General features: G+C 47.5%; 1 protein-coding gene across 4 annotated transcripts in view; it reads left to right on the plus strand.

Annotated features, from left to right (window-relative positions):
* The first annotated feature begins 4,355 nt into the window (after nucleotides 1-4,355).
* LOC146042297 (carnitine O-palmitoyltransferase 1, liver isoform-like) overlaps nucleotides 4,356-12,819 on the plus strand; it is a 48,545-nt gene continuing 40,081 nt past the window's right edge. Inside the window, exon 1 of one of the 4 annotated variants that reach the window (XM_083162245.1) lies at nucleotides 4,356-4,583. The gene's annotated coding sequence lies outside the window, so the exon portion shown is untranslated. The other 3 variants (XM_083162242.1, XM_083162244.1, XM_083162243.1) reach the window with 3 other exon arrangements.

Consider the following 12,819-nt stretch of genomic DNA (forward strand, 5'->3'; position numbering starts at 1 on the left):
TAGTGTACAGGGGCCTTAAGCTTTGAGAACTATCCCTATAATAGTGAGTGGCGGAACTAGTTATGCAGAGTTGACAGAATGCACTCGATGATTGCACCACCAACAAAATGGCTACCATGTGCAGGCAGCTGGGGACACTTATTATACGGTTCCCACAGTTAACACTCTCAGCATTGATTGCACCTTAGGAATGGCCATCAATTATTCAAAACCATCGATGGATTATGGTCGATGTAGAATCTTTTTGCCATCGATAGGGGAGAACCAGACGTTTCCCTCCATCATTGTCACCCATAAACTAATAGTTTTTTTTTCTCCCTTTTTTCCCCAAGGGGCCGGGACACAGAGCATAGCTCCGCCACCAACACCCATGAAGCCCCGCCCCATGTTTTGATTGGCCCAAAGGCCAATCAGTCAAAGAAAATAGATTACCATCGATAGGTAAAAACATTGATGGTCAGCCTTCGCATAGTATGCAACAATTGATGGCGAGTTGCACTATTTTAATTGATGGCAATGGCGGCCATCCCTACTGAACCTTGCTCCCTACTTTCTTTAAAGTTTGCATCCTTGTGCTTTCCTTATATATAATGTATCTTTGCATTTCATGACCCCGGCTGACATTGGACACTACAGATATGTATATTTGCCAGTGGGCCCAAAGCCAGGAGGAGTGGCATGGAGTATTTCCTAGTTTAGTCATGGTTCAATTGTAAGTTGCTACATAGCCCATGTATGACATGCAGAGAACATGTATAGAAGTAGATGAATAAATGCTAGAATAAATAAAGAAGCCGTTTTATCAATAGGCCAATATACCTTACATGCCATTGGATATATTATTATTCATATTTATTACATATATTACCTGGAAGATAAAGATGACATATGTAATGAATTTACTTAATCTTGTGACACTACTACTGACAAGAAGTGGGGTGTAGAGTTTGTGGGCTAAAAATGGTCACAGCCCAAAGTGAAAGTAATAACTGTCACAGCTCAAAGTGAAAGTAAGGTACTTGTTTCCTAGAACGACGGGCATCGCATGTACATCGCATGCCATTATAATGGCATGCGATGCGACCGATGCGATGTCCGCGATTTTACATAGAAATGCATTGTAAAATGTAAATCGCGTTGGTCGCATCGCATGCGGCCAAAAAAAATTGCATGCGATGCGACCGACGCGATTACCGATTTTACATAGGGAACAATGTTAAATGGCCCAATTGACCCGATTTCACATAGGGAACGATGTTAAATGGCCCACAGACCCCAAATAGCCACCCTGAAGTGTGAAATGGCCCCCCCCAATTGTTAACGCCACCCCACGATCAACGTCAACCCGAAGTGTGGCAAGCGCAGCGAGCCCGCGAGGGGCGGCGGTACGCGTCCTCCGACCTTTTCATACCCCCACTATCCACGTCGGCATGGAGTTGAGAATAGAAAGTGTGGCGAGCGCAGCGAGCCCCGCGAGGGGACGCGGATACCTGCGAAGCCCGCGAGGGGACGTGGATAGCTGTGAAGGTATCCGCGTCCCCTCGCTGCGCTCGCCACGCATCGGGCTCGGTGGCTCGCCACACTTTCTATTCTCAACTCCACGCCGACGTGGATAGTGGGGGTATGAAAAGGTCGGAAGACGCGTACCGCTGCGCTCGCCAGGCTTCGGGTTGACGTTGATCGTGGGGTGGCGTTAACAATTGGGGGGGGCATTTCACACTTCAGGGTGGCTATTTGGGGTCTGTGGACCATTTAACATCGTTCCCTATGTGAAATCGGGTCAATTGGGCCATTTAACATTGTTCCCTATGTAAAATCGCGGTAATCGCATCGCATACGATTTTTTTGGCCGCACGCGATGCGACCGACGCAATTTTTTTCTTTGCGATGCCTAAGATCAATATCCTGGGCGCCGTTCTAGGAAACAAGTACCGAAAGTAATAACTGTCACAGCTCAAAGTGAAAGTACATTGCAGAAGCCATCAATTTCATAGGCTTTGAACTAGTGGACAAGAAAACGGCTATATGCTACAGATCAGGAAATGAAAACACAAATAGAATATTAATATAGATATTTGTTCTTTATTACTTAAACCACATAAAAAACTGAAATGAAAACAAAAAATAGACTCTGGAATAATGGCTTATTTATAAAAAAAAAGTAATAAATAATATCCACAACTAAAGTAAAACACAATAAAAAACACAGTACAAGTATATAAAAAAATCTTTCTTTGGTAATAAGTACCGGCCGGTATAGTGAAACACTAATACCCCATTTACTCCACCGCAAAAACCCGGGTCAGCGGTGGTGTAAATGGGTCACGCTGTGTCCCTTTACCCAGGACTTCTACCCAGGACTTCTATACTGTGCAGAGAGCAGCGGCGGCGGTGAATGGATGCCTGTGTGCGGCATCCATTACCTTGGTGCTGGGCTGCCCCCATCACGGCGATCAGTGATCCTGGCGGGGATGACTGCGGTCCCGGCGCTTGGAGATGATGTCCGTCTACACTGCGGGTAGGCACCGCAGTGTAAATGGGGTAAATCCCGGATCCGACCCAGCTTGGATCCTTGTTCCAAATGCCGGGTCGGATCTGGAATTTTTGGTGTAAAAGGGGTATTATATAGATATGATAATGATATATTTAAAAAAAACTGTTTTTTTTTTTTAAATTATATTATTATATCTATATAAGTGTATCAATATATCAACCGGTACTGCTTACCAAAGGAATAATTTTTAATATACTTTGTACTGTGTTTTTATGGTGTTTTACTTTAGTTGTGGAAATTATTTATTACTTTATATTAATAAATAAGTCATTCCCACATCCCTCCTAACTAGTCCTAAATCCGAGACCGTAGGGGGCAGCGTGAACGTGCGGACATGCGCAAAGTTCCATTATCAGGTTACTATCCTGGGGAAAGATGAAAGGTAGATGGCTCATTCTGTCCCCATTATGTCTATCTCAATGCTGGAGGAGACAATGGGCTATTTCACATGCTCCGGCTCCTGCCCGGCGGCGAAACCCCCCATGGCCAAGAAGCCGTGCTGCACTCAGAAGTTTACAATGGTGGGGATGGCCACAGCCCGGCAGCCATCCTTTCCAGTGGTGGGATCCGGCTGCAACCGGGCCGTGGCCATCCCGTGTGAATGGACACAATCGTGTCCATTATTAACTACTGTGTGCAGCACGGCTTTTGGCCGTGCGGGGTTTTGCCGCCCAGCAGGAACCGGAGCGTGTGAAAGAGCCCAAATGGGTACACACTAGCTAGGCATAGGCAACCTGTAGCTCTCCAGCTGCTGTGAAACTAGAAGTCCCAGCATGCCACAGTTTTAGCACCACCTAATAGCAAAACTGTGGCAAGGCATGCTGGGACTTGTAGTTCCACAAGCCGCTGGAGAGCCACAGGTTGGCTACACCTGCGCTAGGCGATAAATCGGACAACTTGTAGTTTTGAGACAAATCAGAATGTCAAATCGTCAGTGTTCTAGTGTATCCCGTGCTATGCACTATCCAGTCGCAAATCCATATGTAATTCACGAACCATCGACTGGTTTTTGCAAATGTAAGTCTGACCCAACCGGGGGGGGGGGGATTGTGTTTACGATCCATATGTTTCTTCTGTCACTATTTCCCCTCGCGCATGCACAGAGTATGATCGATTGATCTGTTAATTCGAAAAACAGCGGTCAGCTCAGAATTAGGCCCCCGTATCAGCATTTCAAGAGAGAACGGGGCGTATCCAGCTTTCATAATGGTAGAAACGGAGACGAGTTTTGGCGATACATTATCCTGACGCAGTGGACCGACATATCACTCACGTCGGCCAATGTGCATGTACTAGTGGATGCAGCCACTGAACTATACATCGACCAATTGTGCTCGGCGCGCCATATCGTTCAATGTGTACGGCCGAGCGACATTTCATACCATCGGTATGCATCGACCGATTGTGCGCCATATCATTCAGTGTGTACGGCCGACCGACATTTCATACCATCGGTCCTGTAGCCATCCATGATCGACTAGTGCAGGGCTGGGCAATTGCGGCCCTCCAGATGTTGCGGAACTACACATCCCAGGATGCTTTGCATTAGTTTTGCTATGTGGCCATGCTGAAACTAATGCAAGGCATGCTGGGATGTGTAGTTCCTCAACATGTGTAGTACTCAGCTTCCACAATACTCCACTGACTTATCCATGTGACAGCGTCTCCCTCACTGCCACACCACACCCCAAGAAAGGTGATGCGTTAATTGCACTGCAGCATATCATGCACCCCCTGGTGTAGCGCAGTTCCCGGGCTTTGCACGCTCCCGCTCCCTGTCCGTGCTTTCTCCCGCCACCACCGGTGACGTAGCCCCTTCCTCCTCACATGCCTGCCCTTCCTTCCCCTTCCCCTGCTGCTGCTGCCGCTGCCGCCTGCGCCGGCCGGGCCCCGGGAGTACTGGGCACGGGGCAGGGGCGCATGCGCGGAGGAACGGTTGCTAGGGTGGTGGGGGGTTACCGGGCCGCGCGTCACCGCTTCCTGGCTTCTACACACGAGACCGCCTCCTCCTCTGGCGCGCCCCCGCACGGTGAGTCCCGCCGCCGGTACATGACAGGCACGGAGCAGCCGCTCTCCTGTATTATCTCTGTGCGTGTGTGTGTATATAGAGATGTCTGTGGTTACCGACGCCATGAGTGACTGGTGTGACGTCATGGGCTTGTGGCAGCACGTAATAGCTAAGGGGGGCAGTAAGCAGCCCTCTCTCTCCCTGCCCACATACATTAGGTTCCTGTCCCTCCCATAATAAGCCTTCATAGCAGGATATATATATATATATATATATATATATATATATATATATATATATATATATATATATATATATATATATATATATATAATTATACTGTTATTATGGTGTATACATTATTATTGTATACTATGTAGTAAGCCTAAAGAGTGAGTGAGAAAGTGGCTGGAGATAAAGTACCAGCCAGTCTGCTCCTGTCACAGTAACATGGCAGTTAGGAGCTGGTTGCCTGCTACTTTATCTCCCCTCACTTTACCCCCTCTCCTAGGCTTTATACATATGTGCCCTACTTGCTTGGTGTGTACAATTATACAGTATATACAGCAGTCAGTGTGCTGATACGACCGGGTTATAATGCTACACCATACCTTATGGGGCACTTTTTTTTCTGGGTTATTGATTTTCATAATTTAGTGAATTAGGCTTAAAATCTCTGGTTTGTTTTGCATTGTTCCCTCCCCCGTGAAGCTGTTTTGCAGTGGCCGGGCTGTATTTCTTAAACTGCAAAATGCACCGTCAGGTGACTGCCAGCGATAGTTATTCGTATGTTGCTGAAGGTGACCCTCCCCTGCTGTATGATTTACTGTGGGGGAGATGTACCAATCCTGAGAGAGCGGGAAAGTTACCACAAAGCGACCAATCCGCTTTTAACTATCATTGCTAAATCCTCCGCCGTGATCCTCCCTTAAGCTACCTGGGAACCTCCTGGGTGACATGACTGCATGCGATCTGCGGCCTTTTTGAATACGATGTATCGTATGCGATCCCAGCGGCTGCAGTGCGCCACATCTCTCCTGTAGTCCGTTCAATTTTCAAGTTTCGATGCAATGCGCATGATCGATTTTGGATGCTTTTTATACCATTTACCGCCGCAATTGCATAAAGTGACCACTCACGTGTATATTGCCCTAGTGAATGGGCACTGTAAGACTGTGCCTGATTCTGAGATGTACACAATGGCAATATTTTTCGAGTTTAGCAATTAACGTCTGGCACATAGATGGTGGTTACCTGAGCGATGTCACTCGGAGCCAGGATTCATTCACTAAGTGACTGCCAGTCAGGGAGAATTTGGGAGAGGTAGCGGGGCGTGGCAGAAAAACCACAGGTGTGACAGGACTGTCTTTGCTGCATGTCTTGTCCTACAACTGCGATCTTGTGCCCAGTACACATGGCGCCAGCATGTTGGTTCCCACGGCCAATCTGCAAAATCATTGATGTTTAGTAACTAGGGTGGCCAATCCCGGGATCGGGATCCCAGGGTTTGGCCCCAAAGTGCTGGGATTTCGGGGTGAGACTGCGCATGCGTGGTGGTCAGAGGTCACGCTGCGCAGGTCGACCAGCTGCTCTGCCCGCCCACAGACTCACCGAATCGCTCCCCAGCCCCGCTTCAGCTGCCCGTCCGCCAGACGTGCCCACCGTAACTGCCACTGGCCCCCCAGATGCTCTGCCAGCCTCACAGCCGCCCTTCAGCACAGCTCCTGGCCGCAGGTACATATGTGGGGCGGCCAGGAATTTTTTTTCTTATTAGGGAAGCCAATCCCGAGATTGAGCATTTTTTTTTTAATGCTGAATTCCCGAATTTAAAAAAATGCCCCAGGGTTGGCTTCACTATTAGTAACCTATGGGGGATGCGGCCGTAATCAGGCAGGAAGGATCAGAGAATCCTGCTGCATATATTTTGGTGATACTTTATATTTGAAGGTAACCCCCCGAGTGTTTTCGGGGAATAAGCCACAAATATTATTTGATAAATGGCCCCCTTACTAGGTAAATCTCTTGAATGTGTTTCAGGACCTTTGGGACTGTCATCCAGAGTGCAGGTGTTTTCATTAACCTGGTGTTTTGGAAGAGGTTCATGAGGTTTTTGTATAGATTTAGTCAGTTATTAGGTAGAAGTTGAACTTGTCCCTTATTATCTCCTTGTGTGGCTTCTGGGTGTGTACAGTGCAGCCGTTGTGCCCTTTACCCCACAAACATACTGCACATGCATTACATCACCAGTCACATGGCTGAGGTACAGGTTACAGTAATGTGCATTTGGTAACTGTATAATCCTAAATTGTATCCGATTCATGTAATGAATGAAAAGTCTTCCCACATAACAGAGTGTGCCATTCATACAATGATGCTAAACCACATTCTATGCACTCAATTCCAATAGTGCTTATGTGCACTGTGGAACAATATATTCTACATGGCAGGGTTATTGATGTTTAAACCTTTGAATGTCAAAAAATGTATATATTTTTTTAATTTGAATGTATATAACAAATGTGAGCGGCGCTGGCGTTTTTATTGGATATTTTACACATCTGTCACAGATGTTGGCACTCACACGGTTAAAATTTGTTTCACTGGAGCAATCCATTGGAGAAGTTGCAATGGTTTATGGGGATGTAAGGATCATCATATACCTACCAACCTCTTATCTGGAGTTGGGTTCATAATGACGGGCTCTATAAATGGTTGTGAGTACGGATCGCCGGAAATATCGGCCGTTTTCGACAAGATTTGGTCAAATTTACATTCCACCTATTCAATTTAATTTCCGAGCTTCTGACTTTCGGAAACATTGCAAAAGTCGAAAAAGATGTGGATCGGCAAATCCGCTTCATTATGGTCGGAAACGGGCGCTAATTCAACACTTCAGAGTCCGTTTCCTACAACGCAGATCTGACTTTTCAACAAACGGCGGCGAGTTGCCGGTATTGAATAGTTCCTGGCCGATATTTCCGACTATCGGAAATATCGGTCAGCATTGAATATCCCTCCCCCGAAGACGGAATCACCAGTTTGGTACAGACAGGATCGGACTGATAAGAAAGGGATTTGGAATCCCTGTGTCAGGTAAGGACAGTTCAGAGGAACAGGTTATACTGGAAAGATGATATTGCAGTTTTTAGACCGGCAAGCAGCGTTTCTGTGTCACAGTTCGTGTGACAGTATTGAGCCTTGTGCTGGTACAGGGGAGAATGGGTCACATACGTTACTGATAAAGTGTACACTGTGTCAGTAGTGACTTTATCACCCTGGCACTGGAGACTTCAGGAAATGTCATTATTTACCTGTAATAAGTAAGGACATCTGGAATGTCTTCACTGGCTGCGATTCAAACACACAGGGCAGTATTCAATGCTCTTTAGCGAGCTGTGATGGCGAGCAGTGCTGATTGCTCGCCGCCACAGCTCGCGGGTCAGTATTCAACTGGGTTTGTACAGAGAGGTGGAAACAGCATGTGCGGCTGCCAAAATAGCGAGGCTCACTGCATTAGCCACGAACCTCGCCGTTTGGTGGAATCCACACCGTCCTTTAACAGCGAGGATCCCCCCCCCCCCCCGGAACGCTGAATAGGGTGAGCAGCCGGCGCGGCGGTTAAACGGCAAGGATCGCTTGTTTTTAGCAATCCTTGCCGGCTGCATTGAATAAGGCCCAAATTCTGACTGCGATGCCTCAGCAAACATCGCAAGCCTTCCCTGACTGTGCTGTGTGGTAGAATAACGAAGTGGAGAACATGTCATGTTGTCATCTGTGTATATTGGTCTATTATCATTGGTTGCATTCAGGCCCCAAAAAGGATCATGGAGGCTGCTGGGGAGGGATGAGAATAATCCCTTTGCAGTGATGATGCTTCCATAGGAACAGAGCAGCTTGCGCCATGTGGACAATGCTTTAGCTAACCAGGCCTAGCTCCGAAAAGCTGTTTCGGGGGCTTCGGAAATTGTTGCGGATGAGAACAGCATTACTTAGCTGAATGCAAGCTGTGTGTTTTAAAACAACGGCTGTTCCCCTCTGATTTATGGGGACGATAAGCTTTATAAACAGGCCACCTTTGTCTCTATCACTCACCGGCTGCGTGTGGTTGTGATTGTCTTCTCTACTCCTAGAAACACCAACAGTTGCACTTTACAACAACATAAATCACATATGCAGTGTTTCTCAGATCCATAGTAACTGATCATATGTAACTTTATAAATGCTGTCCTGTAGCACAAGTATAGTCTGTCAGTGTTGCTGTGCCGCCAGCGGCAACAGGTTTTCGTATAACCCCAGGCAACATAAAGGGATAAATTCTGGGAACACCCACGGTCTCAGCAACCTCATACTAGCATCAGCAGGAATCTGTTGCTGATATGCTGCTTTGGTCACATGTACATCTCACCCGCTTTACATTAGACGGTACTTGTTTCCTAGAACGGCCACACAGATTTTGATCGGGCCGGAAAAATTGCGTCGATCGCATCGTATGCGACCAAATCGCATGCAATGCGATGGACCCGATTTTTACATTGAATCAAATGTGAATAGGGTCCCTGGGACCCTATTTTACACCACCTGATGGCTCAAATGGCCCCATTGTGAATGGCACCCCACGATTGACGCCAACCCGAAGCGTAGCGAGCCTGCGAGGGGCGGCGGTACGCGTCCTCCAACCTTTTCATACCCCTACTATCCACGTCGGCGTGGAGTTGAGAATATAAAGTGTGGCGAGCGCAGCGAGGCAAGCGCACGCGCATTACTTCACAGGTATACGCGTCCCTTTGCGGGGCTCGCTGCGCTCTCCACGCTTCGGGCGCGGTGGCTCGCTGCGCTCGCCACACTTTATATTCTCGACTCCACGCCGACGTGGATAGTAGGGGTATGAAAAGGTCGGAGGACGCGTACCGCCGCCCCTCGCGTGCTCGCTACGCTCGCCTCGCTTCGGGTTGGCGTCAATCGTGGGGTGCCGCTCACAATGGGGGGGGGGGCATTAATTTATAGGCATAACGGGGGCATATACAATGAGAAATGGGCCATATTGGCCCATTTCCCATTGTTAGCTATGTAAAATGTGCTTAATCGCATCTTGTGCCATTATAATGGCACAAGACCAACGCGATTACAATGTTAAAAATATTTGAACATTGAACCCTATGGCAAAATCGGGTCCAACGCGACCGACGCGATCAACGCGATTTTGCCTTTGCCGGTAAAATGGACCTGATTTCAAAGGAAATCGGGTCCATCGCATTCATCGTGTACCTTAAGTTAAGGTACCCGATTACTCCCAATTGTGGCCGTTCTAGGAAACAAGTACCCATTAGACCAAAAGATCTCAAACTGTTGGCATGTGGGCCAATATCCTCAAGTGTTTACACTCAATATCGTTAACGGTGCTCGCTCCTGCACGTCGTTAATAATGATTGAAGTCTTCTAAACACAAAGGTCAATTTGGCTAAATGAACCGCATGTTCAGCAGGTCCTTGTGACATCACCTGAAGGATTTCGTTTACTGATATCTTTCGCTATGTACACACAATATTGGGACCCGGGGCCGATATTGTTAATTTTATCGGACGCGGCTCCTGTCGTTCAGTGTGTATGGGGCTATAGTGGTGTCCCAGTTGCTCGGGATGTTGATAAGCTGCATTCTCATTCATGTGGTCCCAGACCATAAACTGGTTACTTCCTGTGTGAATAGACAAGGTCCATCACAAAAGCATATGGAAGACCACCCACAGTATTGGAGCGCTGTTATGGGCTACCAGCTGGCGAGATCTAGCTACAGCTGCCGCGTCTGTGTACACAGCGGCTGTGCTAAAATGTGAAAAAGCTGCCGGGGGGCTATTGCTAAAAGACTGAATCAGATTAACTGCGTTACCATGGCACATCGGCCAATCCACGCTGCCAGGGCCAGTGAGCACCATGTCACTCATGCCTTGGCATTGGGTATGAGTCATAGGGTCGAAAAGAGGAAGGTCGGCATGCATCAAGGTCGACATGGGGTTAGATTAACAGAGTCATTAGGTCGACATGGGAATGGTCATCAGTCAAATGGTCGACATGGGGTTTTTCACTTTTTTCCCCCCAGAATGTCGACATGGACACTAAAAAAGTTTGCTGCATCCCCTTGCATGGGTTGCTGCGCTTGCCATGCTTCGGGCACAGTGCCTCGAACGCACGGCACACTATGTTATTTTACCACCACACCCTAGTGGATGTTAGGGCATGAAATACTGCCTGTCGGCACATGTCGGCTCAAAAAACAGTGAAAAAACCCATGTGGACCTTTTGACTCTCGGCCGAGCCCATGTCAACCTAATGACCCTGTTGTCCTAACCCATGTCCACTTTCAGTCATGTCGTCCTAGGGGACATCGCCATCCTGGTTCTGTGCAGGTGGAAAAACACCAGAGATTTGTGCACCTCTCATACTGAGGCCTTATGTTTATACACAGGTGCACACGCCATACAGTGGGTTTGTCTTGTATCGTGATAGTATATGGATTATTTTTCTTATGTTTTTGATAAAGTTTTACATGATCTTTTAACCCTTTTTGACCCATTGCATGTTTCTGGTGTATCCGAGTTGGGACACTGGTAAAATAGAGGGATGATGCCCTACTGTATGTAGCCCCCTAATAAATGATTTGTTCATTTGGGGCCAATGTCCAGCCTATGGATAATGATTTGCTAGCATACGCCTGAACATCACAATTTGCTCTTACTCAATATTCTGATACTTCAGCGTCTCCAATTACTGTTCGCATAATGATTTCTATAAAGTACAACATTTTCCTTGTAAAGTGGGATACTCGCTGGGGATGGCCATTGACCATCGATGATTAGAAATCATCGATGGTTTATGGCCGATGTAGAATAGTTTTGCCTTCGATGTAGATGGTTTCCTTCCATCGATGTCAAGCATAAACAAAAAAAAATGTTCTCCCCCCAAGGGGCCAATACACGGAGCATAGCTTCGGTTTCGATGCCCGTGAAGCCCCTCCCCTGTGTTTTGATTGGCCCACAAGCCAATCAGTCAAAGAAAATATATTTCCTGGCCCCACAAGCAACCAGGAACCAGCCAGGCTGAGTAAGCAGCAACCTCGCCACACTTGTACACTAATGCAATGGGATTCGATGTGACATCGAAGTACGATGTCCATCGAAACCGATCACATTTTTGGATGCAAAAGTCAGCACCCGATGTCCCATACCATCTTCCGATGGCACATCAGGTGCTGGAAGAGGGCGGGCAGGGGGCGGCGGAGTAGTGTATGCTAGCAGTACGCTTGCGGGCGGCGGGAGTCAGCGGTGGCAGAAGATTTGTTTAAAACACTGGGCTGCCCTGTGATTGGCTGAGCTCTCTCAACGAATCACAGGGCAGCCCAGTATTTAAAACCATTCTCCCTCCACCGCTGACTCCCGCCGCCCGAAAGTGCTAGCGCTACACTACTCCGCCGCCCCCTGATACGAGACGCAGGTACGCCGCCAGCGGTCCCTAGGGCCCCCTCTCCCCAAACCCCACACCTCTGAATGCATCCCCTCCGCCCCCGGATTGTATTCGAGTGATCACATGTGGTTAAAAACCACATGCGACTGCTCCTACAATTTGATAGATATTAATTTGATAGATATTATGTGCAACACATAATATCTATAGACGCGACATTCGATGGCGTGCCCATGCATTGCAATGATTGTATACAATATCTCACAAGTGTATGGGCAGCATAACCATCAGATCGTACATGCAATGCAGGATGTGTCTATTTCATACTGACGCCTCTTGTTGCCTGCGCATATTGGTGGACTGAATTACAAAGCTTGTTTGCGCCTCTGCGAATTTGTCCATCTCTGTTTGGAGCCCCCTGTATCTGCACAGTCACGTGTCCGTACAGTATTTCCCCTTGCAGTAGACTGGGACCACAACTAATGAGTATTTCCAGCCAACGTGCCCATTGTTGCTGTGCTGCTGACAATAATGCAGACGGTTGATCATTGATATTTAGCAGCCTTGGGCTACAGCAATTATTCTCCAGCCCTATTGTAGTAATGTCTGAGGTCATTAGAGTGCATTACCGTGTGTGCGTGTGTGTATATATAATTATACAGGAAGGTGACATTAGAACGTGGTGTTGAATGTTTTTGTGCATTCAAACGGCAAAACTGAGCTGCTTTCAGCTCAAGATCTCTGTGTGTATGGACCTATAGGCTGCGGGGAGTGAGGGCCAGGGATCTTATTGGCTATTGTC

The sequence above is a fragment of the Crinia signifera genome, chromosome 19, assembly GCF_055691185.1.
Source record: "Crinia signifera chromosome 19, ASM5569118v1, whole genome shotgun sequence".
Lineage (NCBI taxonomy): Eukaryota > Metazoa > Chordata > Amphibia > Anura > Myobatrachidae > Crinia > Crinia signifera.